The sequence below is a fragment of the Megalobrama amblycephala genome, linkage group LG21, assembly GCF_018812025.1.
Source record: "Megalobrama amblycephala isolate DHTTF-2021 linkage group LG21, ASM1881202v1, whole genome shotgun sequence".
Taxonomy (NCBI): Eukaryota; Metazoa; Chordata; class Actinopteri; order Cypriniformes; family Xenocyprididae; genus Megalobrama; species Megalobrama amblycephala.
This window is the reverse complement of record NC_063064.1, coordinates 31876605-31888998: the sequence shown is the minus strand read 5'-3', so window position 1 is coordinate 31888998 and position 12394 is coordinate 31876605.

The following is a 12394-nucleotide window of genomic DNA, read 5'->3' as shown; positions in this document are numbered from 1 at the left end:
CAGAAGAGACTTTTTCCCCCAAAAACATTTAAAAATCTTATTAGCCCCATACGTTTGAATGGTAGTGTAAATGCAGCTTTTAAAGATGACAAAAAAGTCTTTTTTATTCCCAAGGGAGTCTGTAATAAGCTGCAGTGACCCAGTTTACTATGGTAGGCCTACTTACAGTGGGACAATATAGAGGAATGCAACAAGTCTGTCAGAGTCATAAACACACAGAGTGAATTCTCAGCACAACACGCCCCCTAGTGGAGGATAAAACTTAGTGTGCTATTTAATCTTTGCTGCAAATATAAATGCTAAAGTAAATACTTCAGATGTATTTATTTATTTACTTGAATTAACTTTAGCAATGATTGATGACTCTCACACACACTGTGAAGTCTTTTCTTCTGCACTTGGAGGTAAAAATGCATCATGCATGAATTCTTTTATCAGTAACTGACATTTAATGTTCTGTGCATTGCAGTGTCATAAACAGATGAATAAACGCAGGCCTCAGGTGTAATTCAGGAGCTATTTAAATAATCCAGACGTGCAGTAAACAGCTGAACCATAAACGTGTCTGCGTGAGTGTGAGAGAAGACTGTTTATTGAGTAAAATCAAGGTCAAGACGCAGGTTACACTTCAGAAGCAAAAACACGAGGGTCATGTTTAAGAAGGAACACGAGAGAGACAGGAAGTGGAGAAAAAAGGGGAAAAACAAACAGGAAAATCCCACGTCTGAAATTCATCCAGAAATTAGAAGTTAGACTCTAAAAAATGCTGGGTTAAAAACAACCCAAGTTGGGTTGAAAATGGACAAACCCAGAGATTGGGCTGTTTTAACCCAGCGGTTGGGCTGTTTTGACCCAGCGGTTGGATTGTTTTAACCCAGCGAATGGGCTGTTTTGACCCAGCGATTGGGCTGTTTTGACCCAGCGGTTAGGTTGTTTTATCCCAGCGATTGGGCTGTTTTAACCCAGTGAATGGGCTGTTTTGACCCAGAGAATGGGCTGTTTTGACCCAGTGATTGGGCTGTTTTGACCCAGCGAATGGGCTGTTTTGACCCAGCGATTGGGCTGTTTTGACCCAGTGATTGGGCTGTTTTGACCCAGCGAATGGGCTGTTTTGACCCAGCGATTGGGCTGTTTTGACCCAGTGATTGGGCTGTTTTGACCCAGCGAATGGGCTGTTTTGACCCAGTGATTGGGCTGTTTTGACCCAGCGAATGGGCTGTTTTGACCCAGCGATTGGGCTGTTTTAACCCAGCGATTGGACTGTTTTAACCCAGCGACTGGGCTGTTTTGACCCAAACAGGAAAAACAAACAGGAAAACAAACAGGAAAATCCCACATCTGAAATTCATCCAGAAATTAGAAGTTAGACTTTAAAAAATGCTGGGTTAAAAACAACCCAAGTTGGGTTGAAAATGGACAAACCCAGAGATTGGGCTGTTTTAACCCAGCGGTTGGGCTGTTTTGACCCAGCGATTGGGTTATTTTAACCCAGCGAATGGGCTGTTTTGACCCAGAGAATGGGCTGTTTTGACCCAGCGATTGGGCTGTTTTGACCCAGCGATTGGGCTGTTTTGACCCAGCGAATGGGCTGTTTTGACCCAGCGATTGGGCTGTTTTGACTCAGTGATTGGGCTGTTTTGACCCAGCGAATGGGCTGTTTTGACCCAGCGATTGGGCTGTTTTAACCCAGCGATTGGACTGTTTTAACCCAGCGACTGGGCTGTTTTGACCCAAACAGGAAAAACAAACAGGAAAAACAAACAGGAAAACAAACAGGAAAATCCCACGTCTGAAATTCATCCAGAAATTAGAAGTTAGACTCTAAAAAATGCTGGGTTAAAAACAACCCAAGTTGGGTTGAAAATGGACAAACCCAGAGATTGGGCTGTTTTAACCCAGCGGTTGGGCTGTTTTGAGCCAGCGATTGGGTTGTTTTAACCCAGCGAATGGGCTGTTTTGACCCAGAGAATGGGCTGTTTTGACCCAGCGATTGGGCTGTTTTGACCCAGCGATTGGGCTGCGTTGACCCAGCGATTGGGCTGTTTTGACCCAGCGATTGGGCTGTTTTAACCCAGCGATTGGGCTGTTTTAACCCAGCGATTGGACTGTTTTAACCCAGCGACTGGGCTGTTTTGACCCAAACAGGAAAAACAAACAGGAAAACAAACAGGAAAATCCCACATCTGAAATTCATCCAGAAATTAGAAGTTAGACTTTAAAAAATGCTGGGTTAAAAACAACCCAAGTTGGGTTGAAAATGGACAAACCCAGAGATTGGGCTGTTTTTGTCATGATTGATTACAGGAAGCAAATGCAAGTAACGCCGTTTATTGAACAACAAGCAGTAACAGAAACACAGTCAATGAGAACGTGCAGGCTACAGGTAGGCGCAGGGACTGAGATGGTCGGCTGGTGACGTGGCGTGGTGACTGAAGAGTGGCGGTGAGATAAATCCAGGATCCAGACAAAAGACAAGGCACGAAGACAGTAATCCACAGAAGACGACGAACAACTGGGACTCCGGTCAGGAACAGACGAGACAACCACGAACAGGACACCAAACAACGATCTGACAATGGAGACAGGAATGAGGTGAGTATTTAAGGACTGAGGGAATGAGCAGCAGGTGGGGAGAGTGATGGGTGGCAGCTGGGTCCAATAATCACCCACGTGGCCTGGGCACACCCACAAACACACTCGCACACAAACACAAACACACCCACTGCTGTCATAACACAGAGCACGCGACAAGAAGGAAACAATGCATCTGCGAACCGTGACAGTACCCCTCCTCCTAGGAATGCCTCCTGGCATTCCCCGACTCCCTTACCTGTCGATTGTAATCATCGATAAGGGTGTGATCCAGAATGTCCCTGGCAGGAACCCAACTCCTCTCCTCCGGACCGTAACCTTCCCAGTCCACCAAGTACTGAAATCCGCGTCCCCTCCGCCTAGAGTCCAGAATGCGATTTACCGAATAAGATGGTTCCCCATCTATGAGACGCGGCGGTGGGGGAACCGGGGCTGGCGGATTAATCTCAGAATGAAAAACAGGTTTAATTTTGGAGACATGGAAGACGGAATGAATCCTCCTGTACACTGGAGGAAGTTTGAGGCGGACTGCCACCGGACTAATGATCTTGGTGACAGTGAACGGGCCAATGAATTTTGGAGCAAGCTTCTTAGAAACGGGTCGGAGAGGAATATCCTTTGTAGAAAGCCACACTTTTTGACCGACGACGTAAACCGGAGGCCTTGACCGGTGGCGATCGGCCTTGGCCTTGGTGCGTTCCCTCACTTGGAGGAGAGTCTCTCGGGCTCTCGTCCAAGTTCGGTGGCACCTCTGGACAAAGGCGTGGGCAGAGGGGACCGCGACCTCGGATTCCAGACTGGGAAAAATAGGTGGCTGGTAACCTACACTGCATTCAAACGGAGATAGGCCCGTGGACGACACTGGTAAAGTATTGTGTGCGTACTCCACCATTGAGAGTTGTTGACTCCAGGAGGAAGGATTCTTGGAGACCATACATCGCAACGCTCGCTCCAAATCCTGATTGGCTCTCTCAGTCTGACCATTGCTCTGGGGGTGAAACCCCGACGACAGACTAACAGTCGCCCCCAGCAATCTACAGAATTCCTGCCAAAATTTGGAAACGAATTGGGGACCCCTGTCAGAGACCACGTCTACCGGGAGGCCATGAATCCGAAAGACGTGGTCAATGATCGTAACCGCTGTCTCCTTGGCTGAGGGTAATTTGGGCAAGGGAATAAAATGAGCCGCCTTCGAGAACCGGTCCACTACGGTTAAAACAACCGTGTTCCCTTGGGAGGGTGGGAGGGCGGTCACAAAATCTAGCGAGATATGGGACCAGGGTCTCGAAGGGACTGACAGCGGTTGAAGTAACCCATCTGGGGCACGATTGGAAGTCTTACCAACAGCGCAGACTGAGCAAGCCAAGACAAAATCGCGAACGTCACGAGCCATGAGAGGCCACCAGAATCGTTGCTTAACCAAAAACTTAGTTCGACTGACTCCTGGATGACATGCCACGTTGGAACAATGACCCCACTGAATGACCCTGGACCGTAATCCCTCCGGCACAAATAATCGGTTTGGTGGGCACTCGGGCGGAGGCGTTACCCCTTCTAGAGCCGACTTGACTCTCGATTCGACCTCCCATGTGAGTGTGGAGATAACTAATCTCTCGGGAAAAATACACTCGGGAGTAGACGGGCGTTCGGAACGGTCAAAAATACGAGACAAAGAGTCGGGTTTGATGTTTTTGGAACCCGGGCGGTACGAGAGAGTAAAATCAAAACGTCCGAAAAAAAGTGCCCACCGAGCCTGCCTGGAGTTCAATCTCTTGGCAGTTCTGATGTATTCTAGGTTCTTATGATCGGTCCAGACGATAAAGGGTACCCCAGAGCCCTCTAACCAGTGGCGCCATTCCTCCAACGCTAACTTGACTGCCAGCAACTCTCGATTACCAATGTCGTAGTTACTTTCGGCGGGAGATAAACGATGAGAAAAAAACGCGCACGGATGCATCTTATCGTCCGCGGAAGCACGCTGGGACAACACTGCACCTACCCCCACCTCTGATGCGTCAACCTCCACCACAAACTGCCGTGATGGATCAGGGGCAACGAGAATGGGGGCCGAAACAAAGCGAGCCTTCAGTTTGGCAAACGCAGCCTCAGCTGCGTCTGACCACCTGAACGTAGTTCTGGGGGAGGTCAAGGCGATCAGAGGTGAGGCTAGTTGGCTGAAGTTGCGAATGAAACGCCGGTAAAAATTGGCGAACCCCAGAAACCTCTGTAGGGCCTTACGGGAATCTGGATTTGGCCAATCCACCACAGCCTTAACCTTCTCAGGGTCCATGCGTACTCCCTCAGTCGACACGATGTACCCTAGGAAAGGAACAGACTGTGCATGAAAAACGCATTTCTCCGCCTTGACAAAAAGCCCATTCACTAACAACCTCTGAAGCACTCGTCGAACGTGCTGTACGTGTTCCTGGAGAGATGAGGAAAAAATCAATATGTCGTCCAGGTAGACATATAAGAACTGATCGACCATATCTCTCAGCACGTCATTAACGAGTGCCTGGAAGACCGCTGGGGAGTTGGAAAGCCCGAACGGCATGACCAAGTATTCAAAGTGCCCCCTAGGGGTGTTAAAGGCGGTCTTCCATTCATCACCCTCCCTGATGCGGACCAAATGATAAGCATTCCTTAAATCCAATTTTGTGAAGACGGATGCTCCCTGCAACCTCTCAAAGGCTGAAGACATTAACGGCAAAGGATAGGTATTCTTTACCGTAATGTTGTTCAACCCCCGGTAATCAATACAAGGTCGCAGGGAACCATCCTTCTTCCCCACAAAAAAGAACCCCGCCCCCGCTGGAGAAGAGGAATGGCGAATGAACCCGGCTGCTAGTGAATCAGAAATATATTTCTCCATAGCCTCTCTTTCGGGGACCGAAAGTGAATATAACTTGCCTTTAGGCGGAGACTTCCCTGATACTAGATCTATGGCACAGTCGTAGGGACGATGCGGAGGAAGAGAAGCAGCCCTGGACTTACTGAACACCTCCTTCAGGTCCTGGTACTCAATGGGCACGGTAGACAGATCCACTGCTTCCTCCTGTAAAACAGAACCCGAAACAGACGAACAAGCAGAGACAAGACAAGACTTATGACACTCCTCACTCCAGGCCACAATGGAATTCTGGACCCAGTCTACCCGGGGGTTGTGTTTGGTGAACCAAGGATGACCAAGGACGACGGGGGTGTGAGGGGAATCAAAAATAAAAAACTTAATCCGTTCCGAATGGTTGCCAGCGGTGATGAGGGTGAGATCTTCAGTTTCGTGAGAAATGGTGGGAAGGCTCTGTCCGTTGAGTGCGTGAACAGCGATTCTGTCGGTGAGTGGTTTGAAAGGAATGTGGAACTTGGTGGCGAAAGATTGGTCCATGAAGTTACCTTCTGCCCCAGAATCCAGAAGTGCGTTGCAGTTGTGAAAGTGATGCGACCATCCCAATCTCACCGGGAGGAGGGTGGATGTGGTTGAGGACTTTCCAGCGGAGATCCCACCCGACAGTAGCCTCAAACTTACTGCCGGGCTTGCCCTTTTAACGGGCAGTTGTAAGCGAAATGGCCCGCCTTGCCACAATATAAACAAAGTCCTTGGGACCTCCGCCTCTCCCGCTCCTCCCGGGAAAGCCGAGCTCGACCCACCTGCATGGGCTCATGATCTTGAAGGGGACTGACCGTGTCCCCGCCGCTGGACCTCAGGACTTCCTCACTCCTGTGGGCTGGACTTCTCCGCTCGGCCCTGGTCAGCCGAGCATCCACCCTGAGCGCCAGGTCGACAAGACCATTAAACGTGGTGGGGAGGTCCAGCGTGTAGATCTCCCTTTGGACACGGTCAGCCAACCCATGCAGGAACATGTCCCACTGCGCCTCCTCGTTCCAGTGACACTCTGCCGCCAATGTACGAAATTCGATGGAATAGTCAGACACCGACTTCTCTCCTTGGCGTAGTTCCGCCAACTGTCTGGCGGCTTCTCTCCCCGCGACTGAGCGGTCGAACACTCTCTTCATCTCTGCGGAGAGTGACTGGAACGAGGTACAGCAGGGGTCTTGGTTCTCCCACACCGCCGTTCCCCAGAGCGACGCCTTCCCCGTCAAAAGCGTCAGTACGAAAGCCACTCTGCTTTGTTCGGTGCTGTAGGTGCGGGGCTGCAGAGCAAAGTGCATGGTACAATGAGTCAGAAAAGCTCTGCAAAATCCTGGTTTACCTGAATAAGCTTCGGGTACAGGGAGACGAGGCTCCGAAGCGGCGACGCTCGCTGGTGTGGGTGGGGAAACGGCCGGTGTGGGCGGCGCAGCGGGGACACGAAGCAGCTGGACTTGCTGGGTGAGCTCGGACACCTGCGCCACGAGAGCCTGCACGGCTCTTCCCGTCTCGTTGAGGTTTCTCTCCTGCGACTCCATTCGACGAATGCTGCTGTTGACGAAATCCTCCAGCGAAGACTGCTGAGTGCTTGCTGCTTCCGTAGCGGGGTCAGATCGTTCTGTCATGATTGATTACAGGAAGCAAATGCAAGTAACGCCGTTTATTGAACAACAAGCAGTAACAGAAACACAGTCAATGAGAACGTGCAGGCTACAGGTAGGCGCAGGGACTGAGATGGTCGGCTGGTGACGTGGCGTGGTGACTGAAGAGTGGCGGTGAGATAAATCCAGGATCCAGACAAAAGACAAGGCACGAAGACAGTAATCCACAGAAGACGACGAACAACTGGGACTCCGGTCAGGAACAGACGAGACAACCACGAACAGGACACCAAACAACGATCTGACAATGGAGACAGGAATGAGGTGAGTATTTAAGGACTGAGGGAATGAGCAGCAGGTGGGGAGAGTGATGGGTGGCAGCTGGGTCCAATAATCACCCACGTGGCCTGGGCACACCCACAAACACACTCGCACACAAACACAAACACACCCACTGCTGTCATAACACAGAGCACGCGACAAGAAGGAAACAATGCATCTGCGAACCGTGACAGTTTTAACCCAGCGGTTGGTCTGTTTTGACCCAGCGATTGGGTTGTTTTAACCCTGTGATTGGGCTGTTTTGACCCAGCGGTTGGGCTGCTTTGACCCAGCGATTGGGCTGTTTTGACCCAGCGATTGGGCTGTTTTAACCCAGCGATTGGGTTAAATGTTTGCCCAACCTGCTGGCTAGTTTTATTTAACTCGACTATTTAAATATTATTGTATTTCTTGCTTAAAATGAACCCAAAGTATGTTGGAAATTAACATTTATTAATATGTTTAATAAATGAACATTTATTAATAAGTTTAATGAATAATAATTAAACAATAAACATTTATTAAATTGCTTATTAATAAATGTTCACCTTTTGATTATTATTGTTGCCCCTAGTAATTAATTTTTATAAATTATAATAAGTAATTATACATTGAGTTAAATAAAACTACCCAGCACGTTAGGTAAACATTTAACCCAACCGCTGGGTTTGTCCATTTTCAACCCAACATAGGTTGTTTTTAACCCAGCCTTTTTAGTGTATATATCTTTTTGAAAACAAAAGTTTCAGGATGTCATTTTAAAAACTCAATTTTGATTCATATTTTAACATATTTTTTCAGAATAACTCACACTAATTCACAATAAGTCCAGAAACATGAATTAAGAAAGTCAACAGATTCTTTTGTACTAAAAGTATGTACTTTGCTGATGAAGGTAATAAAGTACATACTTTAGAGCGTATATTAAAACTGTACACTAGTATTGGGACACATCCCATATTATTTGACATGACAAATCCCCTTTTACTGTTTGTATCTTCACTAGATTTCATTCTATTTTGGCTCTCATCAGCACAAAATAGCATACTACTCGTACTATTTCTGCCATATATGCTATTCCAAATTAAGATTCTTCGATGCATGACCTTTGACCTCTGGCGTTGTAGACTTCTGACCCTGTCAGAGATTCCTTTGCTTAAATTTACAGGCATAATTCTTAAATCTACACATGCAGATCTAGTGCAGATTAATAGTTTATTGTTGAGGGTGAAAGAGAATAATTGAATCTTTCCAGCTCAAAAAGTGCCAAGGTCGTGGGTTTGATTCCCAGGGAACGATCAAATGCATGCATTGAATGCAATGCAAGTCGCTTTAGACGAATGCATTTATTTTAATAGTTGTTCAAACATGCACACTTCATACCGCCTCATTATTTGTCAAAGGCACATCTGCGAAAGTCTGGTTGTCGGTTCGGCCGTGTTGAGATAATGACATTGGGCTGATCGGAGTCCAGCACTGCTGCATTAAATTTCATAGTCGGCTCAATTACATCTTCATAATCAGAATGGATGACAGAACGGCCTCGGAATCCCTGAACACGAGACATCTAATGTCAGTCTGACAGGCCTCACATGGGCCGAGGGAGCCGAGGCGCGCATACATATTAATCAGGCCGATTAGACGTGTTAAACGCAGGCCAGTATGGAGAGGTGGATCTCGCGGACCTCCAGGTCTGCATCTCATCACCGCGGCCTGCCGTACCTTCCTTCCGCGCGCATGTGCGCGTGACCCGCGTCTGCTGCAGTCCGCTCTTCCCTGCATGCACCGGGGCCGGCGGACTCCCACGAGCCTGCGCTCGCTCCCTGCCATCTGCCGTGATTTATAGAAAACGGCCGATGATTTATGGTCCAGTCATCGCACAATGAAGTCGTCCTCTTTCATTCGCTCGACCTCCCCGACCCAGCCGCCACTCCCAGCCAGGTCTGGGAAATATGCTCTAATCATACACTAAAAAGATGTTTAAACAGTGAGGTCTGGCGGAGGGAATTGAGCCCTTTAATAGAATTAATTTTCTCCGGCTGGGTGAATGTTGATGAGGAAAAAGCGCGCGGTGGCGCAGCGGAGATGGGACGAGGCCACCGCGGAGAGAATCGGTCGCTAATGAGCGCGTGCCGCTCGGATTTATACCTGCCGCGGGACTTTCGTCTTCAAATAAACAATTACAGGTGTACGGGGAATCTCATCCACCGATTTAGGACACAAACGGGAAATTTTTAAATCTCATATGAGCATTAAAGGAATCATTTACTCTCCCTCCTCATGTTGTTTAAACCTCCTGTAGGACTTGATGTGAAGGATTTTCATGCTGCTTTTCAACTGAAAAAAAGTACAGTACTTGCACAGTGCACACTATATTTAAAGTATGGAAGAAAAAAATAAAAAGGTAATTGCAACTTCTTCACAATTCTTTTCCTCACAATTGAGATATAAACTCACAGTGGTGAGTTTATATTCCTCCAAATCTGAGGAAAAAAGACTTTATATCACACAATTCTGACTTTATAACTCATAATTCTGACTTTATATCTCTCAATTCTGATTTTATATCTCGCAATTCTGACTTTATAACTCTCAATTCCGACTTTATAACTCTCAATTCTGACTTTATATCACAATTCTGACTTTATAACTCAATTCTGACTTTATATCTCACAATTCTGACTTTATATCTCTCAATTCTGACTTTATATCACACAATTCTGACTTTATATCTCGCAATTCTGACTTTATAACTCGCAATTCTGACTTTATATCTCTCAATTCTGACTTTATATCACACAATTCTGACTTTATATCTCACAATTCTGACTTTAAATCACACAATTCTGACTTTATATCTCGCAATTCTGACTTTATATCTCGCAATTCTGACTTTAAATCACACAATTCTGACTTTATATCTCGCAATTCTGACTTTATAACTCGCAATTCTGACTTTATATCTCGCAATTCTGACTTTATATCACACAATTCTGACTTTATATCTCGCAATTCTGACTTTATAACTCGCAATTCTGACTTTATAACGCAATTCTGACTTTATAACTCGCAATTCTGACTTTATATCTCGCAATTCTGACTTTAAATCACACAATTCTGACTTTATATCTCGCAATTCTGACTTTATAACTCGCAATTCTGACTTTATATCTCGCAATTCTGACTTTATATCACACAATTCTGACTTTATATCTCGCAATTCTGACTTTATAACTCGCAATTCTGACTTTATAACGCAATTCTGACTTTATATCTCGCAATTCTGACTTTATAACTCGCAATTCTGACTTTATATCACACAATTCTGACTTTATATCTCGCAATTCTGACTTTATAACTCGCAATTCTGACTTTATAACTCAATTCTGACTTTATATCTCACAATTCTGACTTTATATCTCTCAATTCTGACTTTATATCACACAATTCTGACTTTATATCTCGCAATTCTGACTTTATAACTCGCAATTCTGACTTTATATCTCTCAATTCTGACTTTATATCATGCAATTCTGACTTTATATCTCGCAATTCTGACTTTACATCACGCAATTCTGACTTTATATCTCGCAATTCTGACTTTATAACTCTCAATTCTGACTTTATATCTCGCAATTCTGACTTTATATCTCACAATTCTGACTTTATATCTCGCATTTCTGACTTTATATCACAATTCTGACTTTATAACTCAATTCTGACTGTATATCTCGCAATTCTGACTTTATATCTCGCAATTCTGACTTTATATCACACAATTCTGACTTTATAACTCTCAATTCTGACTTTATATCTCGCAATTCTGACTTTATATCTCACAATTCTGACTTTATATCTCGCATTTCTGACTTTATATCACAATTCTGACTTTATAACTCAATTCTGACTGTATATCTCGCAATTCTGACTTTATATCACACAATTCTGACTTTATATCTCGCAATTCCGACTTTATAACTCTCAATTCTGACTTTATATCACAATTCTGACTTTATAACTCAATTCTGACTTTATATCTCACAATGCTGACTTTATATCTCTCAATTCTGACTTTATATCACACAATTCTGACTTTATATCTCGCAATTCTGACTTTATAACTCGCAATTCTGACTTTATATCTCTCAATTCTGACTTTATATCACACAATTCTGACTTTATATCTCACAATTCTGACTTTAAATCACACAATTCTGACTTTATATCTCGCAATTCTGACTTTATATCTCGCAATTCTGACTTTAAATCACACAATTCTGACTTTATATCTCGCAATTCTGACTTTATAACTCGCAATTCTGACTTTATATCTCGCAATTCTGACTTTATATCACACAATTCTGACTTTATATCTCACAATTCTGACTTTATAACTCGCAATTCTGACTTTATAACGCAATTCTGACTTTATATCTCACAATTCTGACTTTACATCACGCAATTCTGACTTTATATCTCGCAATTCTGACTTTACATCACGCAATTCTGACTTTATATCTCGCAATTCTGACTTTATAACTCTCAATTCTGACTTTATATCTCGCATTTCTGACTTTATATCACAATTCTGACTTTATAACTCAATTCTGACTGTATATCTCGCAATTCTGACTTTATATCTCGCAATTCTGACTTTATATCACACAATTCTGACTTTATATCTCGCAATTCTGACTTTATAACTCGCAATTCTGACTTTATATCTCGCAATTCTGACTTTATATCTCGCAATTCTGACTTTATAACTCTTAATTCCGACTTTATATCTCGCAATTCTGACTTTATAACTCAATTCTGACTTTATATCTCACAATTCTGACTTTATAACTCAATTCTGACTTTATATCTCGCAATTCTGACTTTATAACTCAATTCTGACTTTATATCTCGCAATTCTGACTTTATATCACACAATTCCGACTTTATATCTCGCAATTCCGACTTTATAACTCTCAATTCCGACTTTATAACTCGCAATTCTGACTTTATA